The sequence below is a fragment of the Trichechus manatus genome, unplaced genomic scaffold, assembly GCF_000243295.1.
Source record: "Trichechus manatus latirostris isolate Lorelei unplaced genomic scaffold, TriManLat1.0 scaffold00032, whole genome shotgun sequence".
Classification (NCBI taxonomy): Eukaryota; Metazoa; Chordata; class Mammalia; order Sirenia; family Trichechidae; genus Trichechus; species Trichechus manatus.
In genome coordinates, this window is record NW_004443968.1 from 3,597,929 (window position 1) to 3,605,994 (window position 8,066).

The 8,066-nt window shown below is 36.7% G+C and overlaps 1 non-coding gene across 1 annotated transcript; it reads right to left on the reverse strand.

Moving 5' to 3' along the window:
• Window positions 1-5,666: 5,666 nt before the first annotated feature.
• Window positions 5,667-5,772, reverse strand: LOC111820288 (U6 spliceosomal RNA). The gene has a single exon (XR_002823844.1). It is a non-coding gene; the product is annotated as a U6 spliceosomal RNA (small nuclear RNA).
• Between the last annotated feature and the right edge of the window lie 2,294 nt (window positions 5,773-8,066).

Sequence of the window (8,066 nt, forward strand, 5' to 3'; positions counted from 1 at the left end):
TGCTTTTAGTCAAGATCCATCTGACATCAGCAATGATACCCCTCGTTCAGCGTCTTCTTCTGAATCAGACTTGAACTTCTGACACTTCCCTGTTGAAGTACTGCTGCAGCCATTTTTGAATGATCTTCAGCATAATTTTACTTGTGTGAAATATTAATGATATTGTTCAATAATATCTACATTCAGTTGGATTACCTTTTTTTGGAATGGACACAGATATGAATCTCTTTCAGTCAATGGGCCAGGAAGCTTTCAAATTTCTTGGAATAGACGAGTGAGCACCTACAGTGTAGCATTCATTTGTTGAAACATCTCAGTTGGTATTCCGTCAATTCCTGGAGCCTTGTTTTTCACCATTCCATTCAGTGCAGCTTGGACTCCTTCCTTCAATACCATCAGTTCTTGATCGTATGCTACCTACTGAAATGGTTGAACATTGACTAATTGTTTTGGTACAGTGAGTCTGTATATTACTTCCATCTTACCTTGAAGCTTCCTGAATCGTTCAATATTTTCCCCATAGAATCCTTCAGTATTGCACCTCGAAGCTTGAATTTTTTCTTCAGTTCTTCAGCTTGAGAAATGCTGAGCGTGTTCTTCCCTTTTGGTTTTCCAACTCCAGATCTTTGCACATTTCATTATAATACCTTACTTTGTCTTCTGGAGCTGCCCTTTGAAATCTTCTGGCCAGCTCTTTTACTTCATCATGTCTTCTGTTTGCTTTAGCTACTCTATATTCAAAAGCAACTTTCAGAGTATCTTCTGACATCCATTTTGGTCTTTGCTGACTTTCCTGTCTTTTTAATGACCTCTTGCTTTCTTCATGTACGGTGTCCTTGATGTCATTCCACAGCTCATCTCGCCTTATGTCATTAGTGTTCAATGCATCAAATTTATTCTTGAGATGGTCTCTAAATACAGATGGGACATACTTAAGGTGGTATTTTGGCTCTGGTGGACTTGCTCTAATTTTCTTTACCTTCAACTTGAACTTGCATATGAGCAAGTCAGTCCCTGGCCTTGTTCTGACTGATGATGTTGAGCTTCTCCATAGTCTCTTTCCACAGATGTAGTCGATATGATTCCTGTATATTCCATCTGGTGAGGGTGGATACTCACTCTTTATGTTGTTGAAAAAAGATATTTGCAATGAAGAAGCCTTTGGTCTTGCAAAATTCTATCATTTGATATCTGGCATCGTTTCTATCACCAAGGCCATATTTTCCAACTGCTGATCCTTCTTTGTTTCCAACTTTCATATCTCAATCACCAGCAATTACCAATGTATCTTGATTACATGTTTCATCAATTTCAGACTAAAGATGTTGGTAAAAATCTTCAATTTCCTCATTTTTGGCATTAGTGGTTGGTGTATGTCTTAGTCACCTAGTGCTGCTCTAACAGAAATACCACGAGTGGATGGCTTTTAACAAAGAGAAATTTATTTCTTCACAGTCAAGTAGGCTAAAAGTCCAAATTCAGGGTGTCAGCTCCAGGGGAAGGCCTTCTCTGTCTGTTGGCCTTCTCATCAATGTTCCCCCAGACTAGGAGCTTCTCTGTGCAGGGACCCTGGTCCAAAGGATGAAGGATGCGCTCTGCTTCCAGCACTGCTTTCTTGATGGTATGAGGTCCCCCATTCTCTTCTTGCTTCTCTTTCCTTTTATCTCTTGTAAGGTAAAAGGTGGTGCAGGCCACAGCCTAGGGAAACTGCCTTTACATTGGATCAGGGATGTGACCTGGGTAAGGGTAGTGTTACAATCGCACCCTAATCCTCTTTAACATAAAATTACAATCACAAAATGGAGGCCAACCACACAATTCTGGGAATCATGGCCCAGCAAAATTGATACACATATTTTTTTGGAGACATAACTCAAACCATGACACTGTGTAAATTTGAATAATAATCATATTAACTGGTCTTCCTTGTAGGTGTATGGATATTATTGTATTGCTGACAGTGTTGTACTTCAGGATAGATCCTGAAATGTTCTTCTTGAAGATGAATGAGACACCATTCCTCTTCAATTTGTCATTCCCCACATAGTAGACTGTATGATTGTCAAAATGGCCAATACCAGTTTGTTTCAGCTCACCAATGCCTAGGATATTGATCTTTATGAGGTCCATTTCATTTTTGATGATTTCCAGTTTTCCTAGATTCATACTTTGTACATTCCATGTTCTGATTATTAATGGACATTTGCAGCTGTTTCTTCTCATTTTGAGTCATGCCACATCTGCAAAAGAAGGTCCCGAAAGCTTTGCTCCATCCACATCATTAAGGTTGACTCCACTTTGAGGAGGCAACTCTTTCCCAATCATATTTTGAGTGCCTTCCAACCTGAGTGGCTCTTCTTCTGGCATTATATCAAATAATGCTCTGCTGCTATTCATAAGGTTTTCAATGGCCAACTTTTTAGAAGTAGACTGCCAGGTCCTTCTTCCTAATCTGTCTTCGTCTGGAAGCTCCTAGAAACCTGTCCAGTATGGGTGACTCTGCTGGTATTTGAAATATTGGTGGCATATCTTCCAGCATTGCAGCAACATGCAAGCCACCACAGTACAACAAACTGACAGGCACGTGGGGACTTAGGGAGCACAATTTATATCTAACTTGCAGAGGAAAACAAAAAGAAAAATGGTAACATTTATGGAGTTCTTATATATTGTTATATACACAGTTACCTCATATTCCTTAAAATATTTTTTGAAGTATATATTACTTTCTCCATTGGACAGTGTAGTCCAATGGAGAACACGCTATTGAGACAGGTTAGGTAAGTTGTTTACGACCTCAAAATTATTAAGTGGTAAAGATAGAATTTGTATCCTAGTTGGTCTGATGCTAAGGTCCACATCCTTTATGCAACCATGTTCAAGAGGATCAAATGGCGAATGAAACAAACGTTCGTTTCCTGGGTTCCTACCTTCCCAATCAGTATTCCTATCTATTGTCCCATTTCCACAGGCCTTGTGTTTCTCACACCCTTGTCCACTCCCAGTGTAAATGTTGACTGAAAATGACACTAGTCAATTATTCTTCTATGATCAGTGTTTGTATTCAGTAAAAAAATCAACACGCTAAAATGCCTTTAGGGTCAAAGAAATGGATCTTAAACAACATGATAGAGACTATCGGGGACTCATAAGGACTAAGGAACTATCTTCTCAGAATGGGCCCTGTGACTTGCAGAAACTCAGAGTTTCCCTCTTAAATGTTTTACTGATATAAAATCCATCTAAAAGAAATCCAAGAGCAGATTTAAAGGCAAAAGAAGTCATAAACTAACTTAAGGTGAGACATGAGGTCAGGAAGGGGTAGAACAAACCCTTTGTTTAGTAACATCAGGGTGCTTGAGGAGGTTCTGAACCAATTATATAAATCTCATTCCTAATTTCCAATTTATTTCATTCCATTGGGCAGACTCAAAGTAGCAAGACAAAGTTTCAGAATACTTAAGGTTGTGTTTCTTCTCATTCCCCTTGAATAGAGCTGCTTCTTGCCCAAGAACCCATGATCTTCAGGCCTATAATACGACAGTTACAAATCTGCTTGCGATGACATCTTCCCTGCTGGTGGAGATACAGAGCTCTTTCTTTTAAAGCTACCTCATATTGACATGGAACGCTAGGGTATCTTAATGGAAATTTGCTAAGTTTTCAAATACGTAGAGAACAAAATAATCAAAATCCTCTGCCATTGAGTTGATTACAACTCATGGTGACCTCATGTATTTCAGAGTAGAACTGAGCTCCATGGATTTTTCAGTGGCTGTAATAATATGGAAATAGATTTCTAGGCCTTTTATCTGTGGCGCCACGGGGTGGATTCAAACCACCAACCTTTCAGATAGTAGCTACGAGCAATCCATTGTGCCACTCAGGAACCTAAAGAATAAAATATATATCTAGAAACAATACGACAATTTTTCAAAACATTTATGAAAGAGAGAAAAAAAATAATCTGACTATTTTACATATGCTCAAAGTATGTCCAATTGATATACTTTGTAAACTTTCAGCCAGTTTATCTGTGAATATTTTTATAATGTAATTATAACCATAAAACCTATTTTTTGAATTTTACTTTCTTTCTCCTAATATTCTAATCATTTTCTGTGTTACTAAGAATTTTTCATAAATTAGACTATTTTTGGGGGTGGGGTGGGGTGAGTAGATCTCTTCAGGCATTTTTGAATGGCATAGATGCTCTATCATATATCTAAATGCATGGATTACCTCTGTGTAGGCATTGCATAAACACCAATATAGTCCTAGATTTTAAATATTACTCAGATTATACAGATTCTGCATTGTAGCTCTCAGGGAATTATTTACTTCATCACATTTTTAAACTTACCACAATTCCGCTAATTGATCATACTTAAAAAATTGAGTTTATCAAAACTAGTGTTTAAAAAGAAGAGAATACAATTGATAAACACTCAAGTACATATTTATTGAGTTTAGACATTTTTGAGAGTTGCTTAGATTTCTATTCTAAATATTTGCTGAGAATTTCTTTTACACTAAAGAATGTCTTTGGGCTATTTGCAGCTGTTGTGGCCTGGCCTTACCCCATTAGAGGTGATCTGTGGGAAGAGAAAGAGACAAATTGTGACACTGCCCCTTATCAAAGGACCACACAGTTGTTCGCCACTTCGACTCCATGATGGATAGTTATCTTGAGGTTTGATGGATGTAAGGCTAAAAGTTTAGAGGAAAACAGTGCAGAAGCCCAGTAGCTCCTTGCTATTGACACTTACTAGATAAAGTGGGGCTAATCAATCTTCTCTATTGTCTTTAGCTTCAATTTTGTGTTCTGTTCAAGCTTCGTTTTTCCCACCTCATTTCGATTGATGTGCCAAGAAAAAGTCTAAAGGGAGAAAGGATAAAAAGTTACTCTTTCCATATTATATTAATCTCACCAAACAAACTTCTGTCATTTTGAGTGCATATGGAGACAGATAGACAGATACACACACATATCTATTCCATGTTTATAACATGCATATATATATGTATTTAAAGTTTTAATCCAATGAATGGTTGGAGAAATAAAGTAGATTTTTATGATAGAAAGTTGAATAATAATCTTTTCCTTGTAGAAAGATATTGTCCCTAAAATATTTTGTTTCTTTTTTGAGGGGCAGCACGTTGTTGATTATTGATCATTCCACTTTATTTAAGTTTCCCCAATATTTGCCTTAGTTAGGTGATATGAAACTATTAGATATTACATTAAAACGCATATTTACTTCGATCTAAATATGGTAAATTTTGATTTACTTGCAAGTGTCTTGTGCAATTACCACAAGACTGCCATGCCTGAATTCCTCAAGCAAAAGAGAAAAGAGGAGAAAATCTCTGTCCCTTTGTGAAATTATATAACCCCAATTCATGCATGGGAGAGGAGAAAGAATCAGAATTTTATAATGGTTTGGATTTTTTTAAATTTAAAAATTTTTTTTTATCATCTTTATTGGAGTGTAATTTACATACAAGTCACCAGTTTCAAGACTACAATTTGATGCGTTTTGACAAGGGTATACAGTTGTTTTACTTCAACTACAATCATGATGTAGAACGTCTTCCCCCAAATTCCATTTTGCTCCTTTACACTCAATATCCTCCACACACTTTCTGGCCTATGCTAACCTCTGAAAAATATAGATCACTTCACAAGTTTATGTGTCATCTATGTGTAGAGGTCATGCTAATCTTCTCTGCATTGTTCCAATGTAGTATATCTGCAGCCAAAGAGAGCACTTACAAAGTTTTTAAAAGTAACATGGCTATATATTCGTTAGTAAAATTTGTAGATGATTTATTTATTAAAACTCTAGGGATATTGTTTATAATAAAACTAAACCTAAACTCATTTCCACTGAGTCAATTCTTACCCATAGCGACCCTATAGGACAGAGTAGAACTGCCCCATAGGGTTTCCGAGGAGTGGCTAGTGGAATCAAACTGCTGACCTTTTGGTTAGCATCCGAGCTCTTAACCACTATGCCACCTGGGCTCCAGAGAAGAACCACTCCGTAAGGTTTCCAAAGGTGTATTTTTATGGAAGCAGAATGTCACGTCTTCTCCTGCATCTTCCCTCCCCCGCATATTTCTCCCACAGAGCGGCTGGTGAGTTTGAGCTGCTTACCTTTTGGTTAGCAGCCGAGCACTTTAACTACTGTGTCACCAGGGCTCCGTTATTTATAATAGTAAATTAGGAATACTATACTGTCACTCCTCCTCCTCCCTGGAAAACAAAAGTCAGCAATTGTCATTTCATACCATGCATAGCATAATACAATAATAGGAAACCTGTCCTCGTTATATGTCCGACTGATATCTCTTTTTGAAGCACTAAAAATTTTAATTGATCACTAGCTTTAGTCATCTAGTATTTTGTTACCTTATGAATATTTTTGTTGTTGAGCTTTTGAAACAAAAAATTGACTCTCTCTATGCTTCAGTTAACTATTTTGTTACATTAAAATAATAAGTTTCTAAGGCTCAAAGAATTGTTGAAATACAATTTTTAAGTGTGGATGAGAAAGGCAAGGCAATTTAATTTATTCTTCTGGTTTGGCAAACGACTGAAAAAGTGGAAATGAGAAGTACGTGAAAATTGCTTTATATACCCCAGGCTGACAATTTTTCCCATTATATGTGAAGAGATATTAAGTGTAAGAACATTGTTCATTGTGTACAAGTACAAAGCATTCCTATGTTGGACATTATCGGTACACGTACACTGTGTAGATAATTTTAGCCATAATGAATACACCATTTCAGTTATTAGATTAAGGTTTTTCGTTTGTTTGTTTGTTTTTTAACTAAAAATGGATGGGCATAAATAAGACCAGAATGCACGCATGTCCAAAGAAGTCGGAAATGAATGAGAATCTGCTAAAATATTATGCTGTGTTCATATCTTAAAGTCTAGTTATTCCAGTTGGTTATTGATAGTTATTTGTATTTGGTGATTTTAAAGAGGCCTTCTACTAAGATAATATGAAAATATTAATATTTTAATTAAAATATCAGTAAGGCGTGGATATTTTGCTGATGTGTTAAGGCTTATACTATCACAATATAGATACAATTATAGTATAGATTTCACAACAAATCTAAAAATGCATCACTTGCAAGACTCAAGTTATTTAGTTGAAGTGTGGAGCAGCTATAGAGTGGAAGCAATCATTTTTGAAGAAAACAGATTTTTAACTTCTATAAATTTTTCTTTTACCTCTACCTATTTACCTCTATTTATAAGCCACATCATGGAGCCCTGGTGGTGCAGTGGTTAAACACTCAGCTGCTAACCGAGAAGTAGGTGATTTGAACAAAACAGCTACTCTGAGGGATGAAGATGTGGCAGACTGCTCCCGTAAAGATTACAGCCTAGGAAACCCTGTGGGGTAGTTCTACTCTGACCCACAGGGTCACAGTGAGTCAGAACTGACTTGATAGCACACAACAAACATAAGCCACATCTTCTAAATTCTCTCCTTGGCAAGCACAAAGAGAAGATGGTAGTTAAACAAGAGTAGTTACCTGGAAAAGGGGTGACATTTAATTTGCATTTTCTTTGTTTACATATTCCTAAAAGCTTGTTCTCTGAACCCCAAATCTTTAACTCAAGGTTTCCCAGTGATTTAAGACCTGAAAGTGTTTGAATACTCCAGAGAAAGCCTGCTCCTATTATTTTTCCATTCAAATAAAAGAGCCGCAAGGGATAGAATTTTTTTTTTTTAGTGTACTTCAGGTGAAGGCTTACGGAACAAATAGTTTCTCATGAAACAGTAGTACACATTGTTTTATGACATTGGTTAACAGCCCCACAACATGTCAACCCTTCTCCCTTTTCTTTTGGTGAAAATATACATAGCCAAAGGTACACCATTTCAAAAATTTCTACATGCACAGTTCAGTGACATGGACTATGCTCTTCCAATTGTGCTGCTCACTTTAGATGAAGGTTTACAGAACAAAATAGTTTCTCATTTAACAGTTAGTACACATGTTGCCCTGTGACAATGGTTAACAACCTCACAACACAT